The following is a 14326-nucleotide window of genomic DNA, read 5'->3' as shown; positions in this document are numbered from 1 at the left end:
TACAAGAATGAGCCACCTATAATTGTGAAAAAATTTAGTCTGACTAGAAATAGACATGTGGGAGTGGTAACGGCTCTTTAGAACACAAACATGTCCAGAACTGAGAAGTTATGGTTCTGACTCTGACAAGCAAACCTTATAAGTTTCAGATATGGTGGCGGGTGGCAGGGAAAGTTCATTTGTTGATTTATCTCCCAAATCCCCTTACAAATTCTAAAAACATTGTAACAGTATTGTTTCAACAAGTCTTCTAGGGATGTCTTTTAGACTCATCCAAGAACAGTTTTATGGGAGAAGTTTAGCCCTTAGGAGCTACTGAATTGCCTGGATTGGTAACATTTCAGGAATGTTACTAGATTGAATATGGATATATTGATTAAAGTGCAGGACTTCTGTTTAAGCATCATAAGGGTTTGTAAAAACATTATCCAGTCTGTCTGGCTGAGGTTAGTCTATCCTGTTGGCAAACTCCCTTTGAGTGCATCGACCCCACCTACTTAAAAGTGAAAGACAAAGAGAAAATACAAGATAAATGATTACTTAATCTAAGAGATGTACCAGTGAAAACAGACGGCTAGGGTAAAAACAACAACAAAAATCTACCCAGATAAAACTGGAATCGGGTAAAATGTTCTTCCTAAATTGAAAATAACCTGCTCTGAATGACAAATCTGGAGGCCACAAAATGCATCTTAAAGTGAAATTACCCAATATTGAAGTCCTACACCAGAAACCACAAAACACATAGTCAACAATCTGATTAGTTTTCACTCTCAGCTGGGCAATTATTGAGAGTAAAAGGTAAATAACCCACCTCATTCACAAAAGTAACCAAGTCAGGAGATGATCCTGTGTATGGAATTTGTCTGTGAGTTAAACTCCTCCCACCCCCACTGCTGGACTGGCCATGTAGAGTTGAAAAAGTCTTCAGGTCATGTGTAGCCTCAGCCCTTCCCACCATCTTAAAATTAGTGTATGCACTGTGGCATACTTTTCTGTCTTCTAATCCCACAACTGCTTCCTGGGTGACAACAACTAAGTAACAGGACAAGCTGCCTAGAACACTTTAGTTATCTAAGTCCCCAGACTGGGGAGATATTGGTAGGGGCTGAGGCTTCCTCCAAGTCTCAGTAAAGGATTACTAGAACAGATGAATCAAAATGAACATATAACAATATGGTTTATTAACCATGCTGATCTGATCAGAATCAGCAAGGAAAACAACTCATTAACTCATATGCAGCACCCAGAAATTCTCAAATAAGCATATTTTCATTTACACATTAATGAAAACTCAAAAAGCACTCTTTCTTTAGCCTTTTTTTTGTAAAAGTTCCATTCCTGGACTTCTGGGATGGCCTGTGTCACATATTAAGGTTGGTCTCTATCACTTCTCTCTATCTCTGTCTCTCTCTCAATGTGGTCCACACCAGCTCTTCCATGGTGTCAAAGGGGTATCTAATTTTGAGTCCAAATTATACTTCAAGTCTATGACTTTATAGCTCCATGTCTTTACGATATGGAGAGTTCTATAACCCACCTTTATCTTTCCTACACACTGTATCCTTGGTAATAACTCGTGTACAGTTTGGTGTACAACTTTGGTGCAGGTGTGTACAAAATATATTATCATCTGTGATCAAAATCGCACGCTCAGAAACTATTGATTGCTTTTCAGTGTATCTCACAGTCAGCACACAGCAAATGGTGTTAAACTAATCTCAGTGTTTCTCCAGTGTCATTGCATTTTGTCCTGTTTCAGTTTCAAAGTTTTCCTCACATGACTAAATGTACATTTTCTAATATACTAATATATTTTCTTGTGAATTTTACTTTTCATTCTAGCTAAACAAATAGGGGCTAACTTCAAGAATGGTCCTTCTAGTCTCTTAAAAAAAAAAAAAAAGAAAAAAGAAAAATCTTCAAATTTCCCCAGTTCCCCAGATGAACTTTCCTTGATGGTTATTTGTCAAGAATATTGTTAAATTTTCTTTTCTTAGAGGGATTTAGAGATAATTAAAGATTTCTGAGGCCCTTAAAAGTGGCAATTCCTAAAATGTTATAATTATTTGGATTCTTAAAATATATGTGAATACATGCAAAATCAAGTTAGTTTCATAATGATTTTAACCAGTTGTATTGGGAAACTTTTCAACCAATTGCATTGATGTCACATAGAAATCCAAGTGATGAAAATAAGATTCTAAACAAATAAAAAAATAATAAAAATCAATTCCTAAATAAAATTTTTAATCAGTTCTTTCTGAACATCCATTTTTTTAAAAATAAACTTATTGTCATAGAACAGTTTTAAATGTATAGTAGAATTGCTACAATATTTAAGAGTTCCCATATACCCCACACTGAATTCCAGATTATTAACATATACAGTAGCATGATATATTTGTTACAATATTGACACTTTATTAACAAAAACCCATACTTCGGGTTTCTGTAGTTTTTACTAAATATCCTTTTGTTGTTGTTGTTGTTGTTGTTTCAGGATCCCATTTAATTTTCAAGTGTCCTTAAGTTCTCCTTGGCTATGTGTGACAAATGATCTTTATTTTTTACTAACATCTAATTTTCTTCTTAATTACTTTCAAAATGCCTCCCAAAAATGTTACTTATAAATATTATTGATTACTTCAAGTGTTTAGTTTCAAGTTTATCCAGAGAATAAACTAACCCACCAATTGAGAGATACAGTATTGCATATTCCATTTCTAAAAATAGTCTTCTTTCCTCCTTTCCTTCTTTTTTCTTTTTCTCTTCTCCATCTCTCTTTTCTTCCTGTTTTCATTTTCTTTCTTTCTTTCTTTCTTTCTTTCTTTCTTTCTTTCCTCTTTCTTTCTTTCTAAAATGTTTATTGACTGCCACCTGGTACATGGGCACTATTATGGGAATTTATCCAACAAGAAACCACTAGAAAACTTAACTTTGTAGGCCTTATATTTTAGTGACTAGAGACAATATGTAAAAAATAAGCATAGTAATTAAATTACACAGCACTTTAGAAAGTAACAGATACCATGAAAGGAAGTAAAATAGTTCAGGGTAAGGAAGATTGGAAGGGAAGTAGTGGTCAAGGTCATCCTCAATGGGCTTTTGAGGGAAGAGCTAAAGGAAATCGAGGAGTGAACCACGTAGCCGTTTGGTGAAAGAGCATTCTGTACAGAGGCAAGCAAGAACCAGGGCAAAGGCTTTGAGGCAAGAGCTGCTTGGAGTATGTGAGAAATAGATAAGAATTCTGGCACAGGTAGCTGTAGCAAAGTGAGGAAGGAAAAGGATAATGGGCAACACCGTCAGCAAGATCACAGAGGTCCAAATCTCGTGAATCCTTAAAGGACATTGTAAGGATTATAGCTTTAACTCTGAGAAGTATTGAGTAAATTTAGAGAGGTTGAGGAGAGCTCTTCCATAATCCATGGTAAAGCAGAATTATTCTTCCTGTTGTGCTGGGAATATACTATAGGAAGCAAGAGTGGAAGCCAGAGGATTGTCAGAGTCAATAGTAATAACCCATGCAAGAGATGGTGGTGCTGTGGAGCTAGTTGTAGGAGTAGTAGACATGTTTGGGCATGGTCTAGTTCTGGAGGTATTTGAAGGCAGAGCCAAAGCAATCTTCTAATAAATTAGATGTGAGGTACAGAGAAAAGTAAGAGGATTCTAAGGACATGAGTCTAAACAACTGTAGGACAAAATTGTCATTAATATGACAAAGACTAAAATGGAGCAGTTTTGTGGAGGTTGGGGGCAGAGTTAGGAGTTCAATTTTAGACATGTTGAATATGAGATATCCTTTAGACAGCCAACTAGAGATATTGAGTATGCAGTTGAATATAGAAGTTTGGAGTTCAGGGCAGAGTTCCAAAATGTATATATAAACGTGGTGCCATTAGCACACAATCATATTTAAAGCCACAAGATTGCATGAGGTGCTCCAAAGGAATATGTGTTTAATAGGAATGAGTCACTGTACCGAGGCCTGGGACCTTCAAGAACAAACAGTTTGGAAGACAGAAAGAGTTGATAGTCAGCCAAGAGAAAAATCCAGAGGAGTGGTGTCCTACAAAGCAAGTAAAGGAACAAAGGGCTTTGGGAAGGGGTTATGATCAACATCAACAGAAGCTATCGACAATTTTGAATTGAAGTATTAAAAATTGTAGTGAGATCATTCTATAGTCCCTGTAAAAGTTAATTAATGTAGAGGGAAAAGAGTGTGTTTGGGATTCAGACTTACATAAATGCAAATCCTCTCTGTCACCCAGGGTGTTCCTTGGGCAAGTTGCATACCTTCTTCATCCTGCAGATTCCTGAGAAAAGAACATCCTCTGGTCTTCCCCTGAAGTTGTTTGTCAGTTTGCTTTATATTTTCAGGCTATAAGCAATGAAAATATTTTTCAATAGGTATTCATTTTTTGAAGGCGTTTAATTTTAGCTTTGACTAAATAAGCCTGCATATTTTTCTCCAATAACAGTAGAATCCTATTTATGAATTGGGGTAATCTTTAAAAAGCTAGACGATTGGCCCCTTTTTGTCCCTGGCCTGGCCTATGTATATACTAATTAATTATACCTTGGCTACAGATTACTACAGGGGTTATGGAAAAGCAGATGGTCTATGAATGCTAAGATGTACATCTTTGTCTTTGTAACTATAACAGGTGGTTTTAAAATTTAGTACTTCTACCTAACTATATGAAAGAGGTAAGATTATGGAAAGGCATGGCTAAAAAAATTGGCGACCTAGGGCTATATTTACAAGATGACCTTATTTTCAATTAGAAAATGATACAATACTTTTATGACTGACAGCTCCAGGGTACATGACTTGTGATTTTTAGCAATGAAGACAACCATAAACATAGCAAACATGGGGAGGGATAACTTGGGAGGCAGGAACTCAAAATAAATGTTTTAATTGTTTGAAGTCAATCATTACTGCTAGATTATCAGTTATGATTTCAGTTATATGGCCATATAAAACATTACCACTCACAAATTTTCCTCAAACTCAGCAAAATGTAGAATCTGTCCTAAAAGCAAGCCCACACCACTCAAGGTTTTAAATAAGCAATTTTCTAATGAGGAAATGACCTTCTTTACCCTTAGTGATAACATAGATTTGGGGTCAGAAGAATAAATGTCTTACATGGAGAGAAGAGTGATACCTATCAAACAGAAACTGAAGTTGAGTAACAAATAGGTTAGTGTGGTATTGGTAGCAAAACAGAGATAAATATCTTGGCCCAGGTCAATGGTTAGCATTTCATTCAGTACAGGGAGCCACTAGAATAGTAGCTAAGGCCACTCAAACAGTGGGGCTTCATATGTTTTGTTCTGCAAAAGAACACTAATAGAACTTGAGGAAATTAGTCAGCCATAATTGCACCCCACTTAGAAGAGGAACTTAAGATGTTGGAGCCTCAGTGATTCCAGTGATAGGTCCTCAGGTTTAATTGTTCTTTCCTATGCTTCTAATCAGGGATGTTAGGAAAACCCATGTTATGTTAGTATGAGCATTTGTATCAGCATCTCACTTTTTCTGCTGTGAGTCTTCTGAAGAAATCACAAAAATCATGAAGCCAATTACTTGTTTCTCTATTTTTAAATAAGACTGGCTAAATCATTTCAGACAAAATGTAAATGTATTCTAAAAAGAACCCTAAGTAAACAATTCCATCCTGGGCAACTATGACATCATATAATAGAAACTCAATAAATATTGAATGATGAACTGAACACATTCATAACTAACAAAATTCAACATCAAGAAATGTTTCCTCATTGCTATGTTAGTCTCTCTGATTTTATTTTCTCTTACTATGATCTCAGTAAATGTAGAGAATAGCTAGCCATCAATCTCTGTATACTATCTGTTCTGTACATGAAGACTGTTATAAAATTTCTTTCATGATCCTCAAACCTACTCAGCCTTCTCTTCTATAGGCTAAATAATTCATTTCCCTTTTTTGTATTTTAGTATTGTCTGAGTTTCTTGAATTAGCCAAAAGGAAAAGGTGCAGGGGATTTTGAACCCAATATTCCTTAAGTATGTTAAGAGTAATGAGAAAACAGCAGTGGTGTGTGGAGATGCCTCTACTAATACATGATAACCAACAGAAATTTTCAAAGAAATTGCCTACATCTGAATAATGTTATAAGTTGAGTCTTCTATAAGACACAGAAGAAAAGATGCTCAATGAGGGAGAATAAAAGGTTTGTGCTTAGTCTATATTCTTTAAATACATATGCCCCAGTTCCACAGTTCCAGAACTCCTAAAATCTTAGGCTCCCATCCAATACCTGCTAATGTGTACACTCTATAAAATGACAAATGCCTTGGAGTCTTTTTGTACTAGTAGATTCTTCTCTGAATACTAGAGAAAAGAAAAAATGGTTCATAAATTTCTGATGTCCTCAGAGAAAAAGAATCTTGAATTCTACTCAGAAAAGTTAAATATATAGAATGCAAGCTATTTATCAGCCTGACATGCACGTTCAAAGGAGCAAGACATGAGAAGTTTTAAGTTATGAAGAAAAGTTTTGCTACTGAGTTTTGCCCAACATTCTGGTATTGTATAATACAAGGGGAGGGCATCCTGAGATGGTTTATGTCATGAAGCAGTGGATTCAAGGGAAGTTAAATGTCTTTTCCTCCAAGAGACTGAGAAGAAACTGCTGATGTCGCAGATCTGGTTCCAGAGTGGATACTGAAGATTGGACAGCTACAACTTGACCTCTGTTTTCATGAGGGTGGCACCATCGCATAAGAACTCTTGTTAGTCCTCAAATACTAAGGTTTAAACTTGTCGTGGGATTACTTTACTTCTAAATATTTTACTTGAATCAAATGTAATAGAAATAGCAATCTCATATCCCTTTCAGACATAAAAAAAATTTCTTGCCTTAACATTTGGAAAGATTTCCCAGGAGACTTGTCATCGTTACTATGAAATGCAAATAATATAACTTAGTCATTTACCTCAACTTAAGTCCTTAATGATACCCCATCGACTCAAAAGGCCTGTATACAACTCAATTTTAATTTTTGTCTTAATTTCCAGTATGATTCAAAGGGTCATACTTAACCAAGGTTTTGAGGAAAGGGGGTTCTCAAATTTTACAATATTGTCATTAGTGAGAGATTGAATGGATAACTGGTTTCCTGCAAAGCCTGTTTTCCCTAGGGAAGGTACTCACGCTAGTTAATCAACTGGAAAACAAGACACCTAGGGTTATCTCTTTACCACCCTATTTGCCCCATCAATAATGTACAGGCTGTCATTAAGAAGTCATTCCTCCCTTATGGGCTGAATTTTGAGAGGTGCATCATGTAGGAAAAAAATAGGAGTTATAGTGAGAAGACTATGGGTCACACTGTAATCTCAGATACATGCTGTGCTATTCTGCAGACAGTGTATCAAGATATGTTCCAAGGCACGCACAAGTGCATATAAAAATATATAGGCTGAGACCACCAAACTCATTTCATTAGGACCTTTCAAGGTTAACATTATAATCATGCTTCAGGGTATAAACTGATCACCAGCTGAGCTCTGGAAGACATTTCTTCTATGGAAAGACTATCCCCAGTGGGTTAGTTGCAGAGCAAGAACATTTTACCTTTCGCAGATATTTCTGTAGCTGTACCAAAATGTCTTTCTTATCTTTTTCTTTATCTTGCCAATTAAAGCTCAAATCATCAAGCACTACTGGTTTTAAATAATTCCAGTCTGAGGCTTTCCTTTTTCTTTTCCTTTTTTCTGTTGTTTCCCACATTTCCAATTAGTAATGTATATTTTCTTGGTTTATTTGTTTTATTTGCTAACAAATTTACATGAGAACTATGTATTAGAATTCATTATAATCATCTCACAATGGAAATTTCATTTAACTAAGGACACCATAAGTACTGTCAGTAGTTATATTAGAATGTAACAGTTTCTATTTCCCAGAATGGTGTGTGATGTTTAGCACCGACTCCTGGATCCCGCATTAGGGTGGTAGATTTCTGATGGTTCTGATCATTCACCTGTTCAACAGCATAAAAGACACAGATGTGATCCCCATCATCAGCTCCTGCAGCACAGTGCTGGCATTGAAATCTTCTGTGGAGTAATACCTTCCAAACATTGAACTCCCGTCCATTACAGGAGTATTCCCACATAAGGAGGTGAGAAAACACAAGTTTGGGCTCCAAATACAACCATACGGTAGAGAGAAAGAATATGAACATTAGCATGCCATGCTGTTGTTCTTTCAGTAGGATTTACCTAGAATTTCTTGTTCATCACTTGCTCCTTTTAGTGGGTGTCCTCTTTCATTTCAGTCTAGAACCTGGAGATTATTAGATACATTAAAAACAAATGAATAATATCCAGCAGTGGTTTCTGATCTGCCAGTAATGCTATGACTGAGAAGTCACAGCCCTTATGTTTTCTTTTTAATTATATACGGGATGTTATCTATATCCCCACAACCTGCTTTTGTATGTCACCCAGCTTGAAAAATCACCTACAGCTGCATAGTTAATGACTTAGCAGCAGAGCCTATCTGCTGAGGCAGTAAAGCATTGACCCAGAGTGCCTGGGTTCAAAACCCACCTTCACCACCTAATTAGGTGATTAGTTAACTTTTCTTTGCTTCAGTTCCCATCCCCCCACCTGCCACACTTGGGGTTACCCACAAGGTCAGTGTAAGGATTACATGAGTTCATTCAGAACAGTGCCTGGCATACAGTATATACTCAGTAAGAGTTTATTGAATAAATAAATGTAAAGTGTAAAGGTGTACACGTGGCCTATAGTAAATACTCATTTATTTTGTACTTTTTAAAATTTTTACCTTATATTAGAAATCTTGGGTTTATTTGGAGATAGAACCAAGCAAAAGCTGCCATTCTTGACAAAGGCTGTGTTGGGCAGTGCATATCAGAAATCCTAGAATTTCAGAGTGGTTTGAAGGCTCCTTTAGGGGGAGAATGTCAAATTGCTTAAAACTAATTTACTTAAAATCAATTGGCATAATAATCAATTTGCCTAAGGACACATTCATCTAAAATGTTCATTTATCAAATATACAACTTTTCTATGTTGTACCAACATAGTGTTAGCTCAGAGGTGTTTTTATAAACTCTCATAGTAACTGTTTGCCTACTTCTGAGGGTTTCCAAACATTCCAAGACATTTCACTCAATTAAGACAAAATGCTTAAAGTTTTATAAAATAGGTTAAAAAATACACAGTATCTTAAAAATCATTAGAGTGGCATCTTCTTATATGTGCAATGCTGTATCTATGACAGATTTTTATTAGGAATATGATTATTAGGCTAATGGGTGCTTTGGGGGCTTAGACATTAGGAGAATTAATTTTAGGTGAACAGACTTCAGATCCCTTAAAGGGTCGGAATGTGAGAGCAGTAGCACTGGTTTGTGCCCTTGTCATTTTCGTGACTTATCTCTGTGACTAGCTTCAGCTCTGTCTTGACCTGCTCCCACATCTAGCCTGACAGCATTCAACTTTAGATCCATGACAAATTTCCAGACTTAGAGCCTGCTTGCCCACCTTGGTTGACCCTATGACAAAGTAGCAAATCTATATTCTGCACAGACTTGATGTGGCTACAGAAATCTATTTTGCCCTGTCTATGAACTCACAATGGTACATACAATGTAATATAACAGCTTTTCATTTTACTTGTTTTGATAATATATATGTTACAGCATCCATCTTCTCTGATAATAGGTATTCAGTTCTCATTAAGAAAATGGGAAAAGATAGTTAAGAGGCAGAGGTATGGGGAGTTTGCCTAAGAAAAGAAAAGTATGAAAGAATATTCAAAAGGTATGAGGAAACATACAGTTTGCACACAAAGGGATCCTGAGATGTGTGTGAACTCACAGTACCTCTTATCAAGGCAGCCAACATACTAGACCTTTCTCTGAAATCAGTTTTGCTTTTCATTGATTCCAGCTCTTATGTGGAAGACTCCATTCTCTACCATTGCTACTTCGTAAAACTCTTCTCCAATTGCACAAGGACTACAAAGGCAAATAATTTATGTTTTGACGACGATTTTTAATTTTTTTCTGAACCCCAAGTTTGGTATAGAACATGCTAGGTTCCCAGAGTTTGTTTAAAGTTCTGTCTGCCTGTTTCATGATGTGAGTGTGTCCGTCACATCATGTAGTAACTAGTAGCGTGGAAACTGACATCTGCCAACCAGTAATGGTGGTCATACCTCACTGCTGCTCCAACTGCTCACAGTCCGGTTCAGCCTGCCACCCTGAGCTCCAGCCAGCTGTCAGGACTGTCACAGCTGCCATCTTATTTACTGCCATAAGCTTTCTTGGCATTGTAGACCCAGACACTGCTGAGACGGCGCCTGTCATTGGCTGTAAAAGGCACAGAGACGAAAGACTCTGAGGAACCCTGGGAAGGTGCAACATGTTCAAACCACCTGACAGTGGAACCACTCAGCACTGAGGTCTCTAAGGTTGTTCTTTGTTGACTGATAAGATAGGACAAGGCACAGTAGGCCCTCCAGAACTCCTATTCAGAGCTGTTTTAATTGAATGTGTCACTGACAAGGGACAATCACTTGGGCTATGGCATCTATTCCAAATGAAACAATTGTTTTAAAGTAATTGGTTGACAAGAAGCCTGGCAGCCATTTAGGATAAAAGGCACGCATTTGTACAAGAAGAGACAGAAAACATGCTCCCTGTAATGGCCACAAATAAGCTTTTGAACTTTTCCCTTTACTTCTCATGAAATGAGTCCTTTCAAGACCTCTGTTTGAATAACTGTTGAACAAGTTTAGGGATACCACTCTGCTTTCCATGTTTTTTACAAACATAAGAGACTCATTCTCAGCTTGTTTGAATTATCTAGCCACAGCAATTTGCAGTGGATTTAATAGGGAAACAAAGTGCAGAGGGTTGGTTTGTCTCTGAACTTTTTTCAGATCTCACTGTTAACAAGTCCTGGTACAGGGCTGCAATTATACAATGTAAGACAGAAGGCCAATTACACCAGCTAGTTAGCACAGATTGGGACACATTTTCCCCAATATATACATGGTTTCTTAGGAGGGCAACTCGATCTTCAAAAGCCGAAAGTATCTAAGCAAGTAGCATTTAGCCACATAACACACCTGTACAACCACAGAATATATAGCACATTAGAAAGAGAAAAATTATATGCTCTAACCCTCAGTCACTTCATATACTCTAGACAAGATCATGTCCCATTATAATGATAAAGAAATCCGGCACTGTATAATATTTTACAAAAGATTTCACATATCTCATTTGAGGCTCACAGTATTTGAAGCAGGAATTGTCTTTAACTATTTTATATATAGGAGGATAAAGCCCACCTATATGACCATGGAGTAGAGATTAAAGCGAAAGCAGTATTTTTAACTCCAAGTCATCAATGAATGACTGTCTCCAACCCTCTTCTATTTCTGCTATACTGAATATGTCCTTCCTGTGAAATCATATCTAGTCTAAATTTTTAAGTAAAATATGAAAATAAGAGAGAGAGAATTATCCTTTCTCTAATACCTTCTTTTGTGAACTGGAGTTTCCACTATGAGTCACCAAGCACAAAAAGCCACTATAGTGGTTAAACATGCATGTTCTTAGTAATATTTTATAGGCTTGAAACCCAGCTCTTGACATCTATAGTTGTATGAACTTGGGAAATTTACATACTTCTTTATGTCTCAGTTTCTTCATCTCTAAAAAGAGGATTCATTCTTACATTCATCCAGCTAGTATTACACACTCACAGTATGTGGCACAGTATTCTCAGGCCCCAGGAATATAATCGGGAACAAGCCAAAGAAGATAGTTAATAAATAGATAGTAGATACACTCACAGCAATAGCTGTCATGAAGAAAGAGAAAGTTGGGTAGAGGAGAGAAAGTGATGGTAGAATAGGGGACAAGGTGCTATTTTACATAGAATGATCAGGGAAGGCATCTCTTAGGAGATGGCATTTGAATGGAGATCTGTCTGTGGGAGGGAATCCTGTGAAGAGAACTGCAGGAAGAGAGGGGAACAAGTACACAAGCTTAGAGCAGGAATGTGCCTGTGTGTGTTCATGGAAGAGTGAAGAGTATGCCAAAAGCAGAATGAGAGAAGTGGAGGAAACTGGTAGGCAGTAGGTCAAGGAGGTAACCAGTGGTCACTCAGGTAGGGCATGCTGGCCTTTTAAAAGATTTCTGATTTAGATCTAAATGTGATGGGAATCAATTGGTACCTCTGAGGCATGGACAATATCATTGCAACTACTTTTGGAAGAATAGTCTGTAGGGAAACAAGGGAAGAACAGAGAAACCATTTAGGAAGCAGTTTCAAATAATCTGGAGAGAGATGATCACATCTTGAGCAAGGGCTGTTGCCATCACTCATGGTGGTGAGTGACTGTATTCTTTACTGCTGAATTGGATGGAGGGTGGAAGGGTAAGATTAATCGAGGGCGATGGCATCCAGTCTAAGCTAGTAGGTGAGAGGTGGCCCCAACTACTGAGCTGGGACCATCAGGGGTAAACAAGTTTTAGGAGAATTAAACACACCCTTAGGTGTGTTTAATTCCCTTAGGGGAGTTAAATCAAAGGTTTAATGTGACAATGAAAGAATTCAGTACAAAGCCTGGTCTATAATATGCCCCAATAAACATTAGGTTTTGTTACGATTATTATCATGATCATTATTATTATTAGTCAAGTCCTATAAATCTCATTTCCTTAATAGCTCTCAGATGCATACTTACCTATCTCTACTCACTGTTGTGTCTTGGTTCAATCCCTCATTTTCTTGTACTTGGATTCTTGTAAGAGCCACCTGAATTTCCCAGTCTAAATTAGACTATATTTAATCTATTTTCTTCGTGGCAGGAAGAATGGTCTTTTGAATATGTAAATCGGATCATGTTTCTTCCTAGCTTAAACATTTCAGAGGCTCTCTGTGGCCCTACAAGGAAGCTGTGATTCCTTAATGATCTGGTCCTTGATTACTTCTCAGTACTATCCTCCTGTTTTTTTCAGGATCCGATAATATCAAAATGCCTGTGGTTCCCTAACATTATAGGTATTTGATACCTTTGTCCACGTCATTTAATTTGCCTGGAATACCCATTTAGTCTCGATATAGGTTGCAAAAAAAATTATTCTTCTGTTTAAATCTTGCTTTGGAATCATCTTTTCCTTTGAAGCATTTTACAAACTCTCCCTGTGAGTGGTCCCTTCACAGTGCCCCCTGTCTTTACATAGTTCTGTTACTATAAATAACATACAGAGGACTTTAACATGTATGCGTCTAGTTCTCTCTCCTAGACAATTGCAAAATCCTTGACGGTAAGGATATGCCTTCTCTACCTTTGAGTGAATACATGTGTACAGTTACTGACACACATGTCCATCTTGATTTTATACCATAGCTTAAATGGTTTGTGAAAAGAGGATCTCTCTTCATCACTCCTGGGTTCTAGATGCCAGAGACCAAGAGTGGAGTCATACTATACCTCTGCACTCTATGACTTAAGATCATAGTGGCTTAAAACAGGTTTTAGAGTTTCAGCAGACTTCTTCAGTTTGCTCTGAATTTTCCAATGATGCAGTGGCTATTAACACTAGTGAGTTATGCTAAATTTGAAAATGACTATAAAAATGAAATAATAGTGACTGTGGAAATAAGACTTTTTTCCTTTGCCTCAGTAACTACTGCATTTTATCATGCCTTTTTGATAGCTAGTATATTTATCCTTTTATCTCATTACTACCTCAAACTGTTCATACGAAACTAGCCTCTTTGTAGAGATTTCAAGATCATTGCTGCCTTGGACCTTTTACATTTCTACTATTTTTAACATTCTTTCCTATTTTCTGAGACTGTGGGCCTAACATATGCAATTTATGAGTCACCTCTTCCTTGAAGTCTGTTCATTCACTCTGATTTGAATTGATAACTCCCTTCCCTGAGGTTATAACATTATCTACACAATTCCCATTGGATTCTGAATTTGCATGGTCTCGTGTTATTTTTGTATATTTCACTTATGCATTTATTTCTTCAAATAGCTTTTAATATGCTCACTTGAAAATACTGTCACATATCCCTTTCTGTATCTCTCAAAGCCCATGGTACAGTTTTGACCTCAGTACAGGTGTTCAATAATAAATGTTGAAGTGAAAAGAAAAATGTATAAAATGTGATGATCAAACCCATAATTATAATCACTCCAAGCTTACATTAATGGCCTCTTACTTGATCTCAGATAGAATGTCTTTTGAGGCTCTCAAGGCAAA

General features: G+C 36.9%; 1 long non-coding RNA gene across 1 annotated transcript; it reads right to left on the bottom strand.

The window, feature by feature from the left end:
- Positions 1-4249: 4249 nt before the first annotated feature.
- LOC121029525 (uncharacterized) lies at positions 4250-9073 on the bottom strand. Its single transcript, XR_005789769.1, has 3 exons — positions 8851-9073; positions 8280-8343; positions 4250-4381 (listed from the first exon to the last, which is right to left on the bottom strand). It is a non-coding gene; the product is annotated as an uncharacterized LOC121029525 (long non-coding RNA).
- Positions 9074-14326: the final 5253 nt, after the last annotated feature.

The sequence above is a fragment of the Herpailurus yagouaroundi genome, unplaced genomic scaffold (assembly GCF_014898765.1).
Source record: "Herpailurus yagouaroundi ecotype Mexico unplaced genomic scaffold, PumYag 28, whole genome shotgun sequence".
In the NCBI taxonomy this organism is placed as follows: domain Eukaryota; kingdom Metazoa; phylum Chordata; class Mammalia; order Carnivora; family Felidae; genus Herpailurus; species Herpailurus yagouaroundi.
This window is presented reverse-complemented; position numbering and strand designations above follow the sequence as displayed.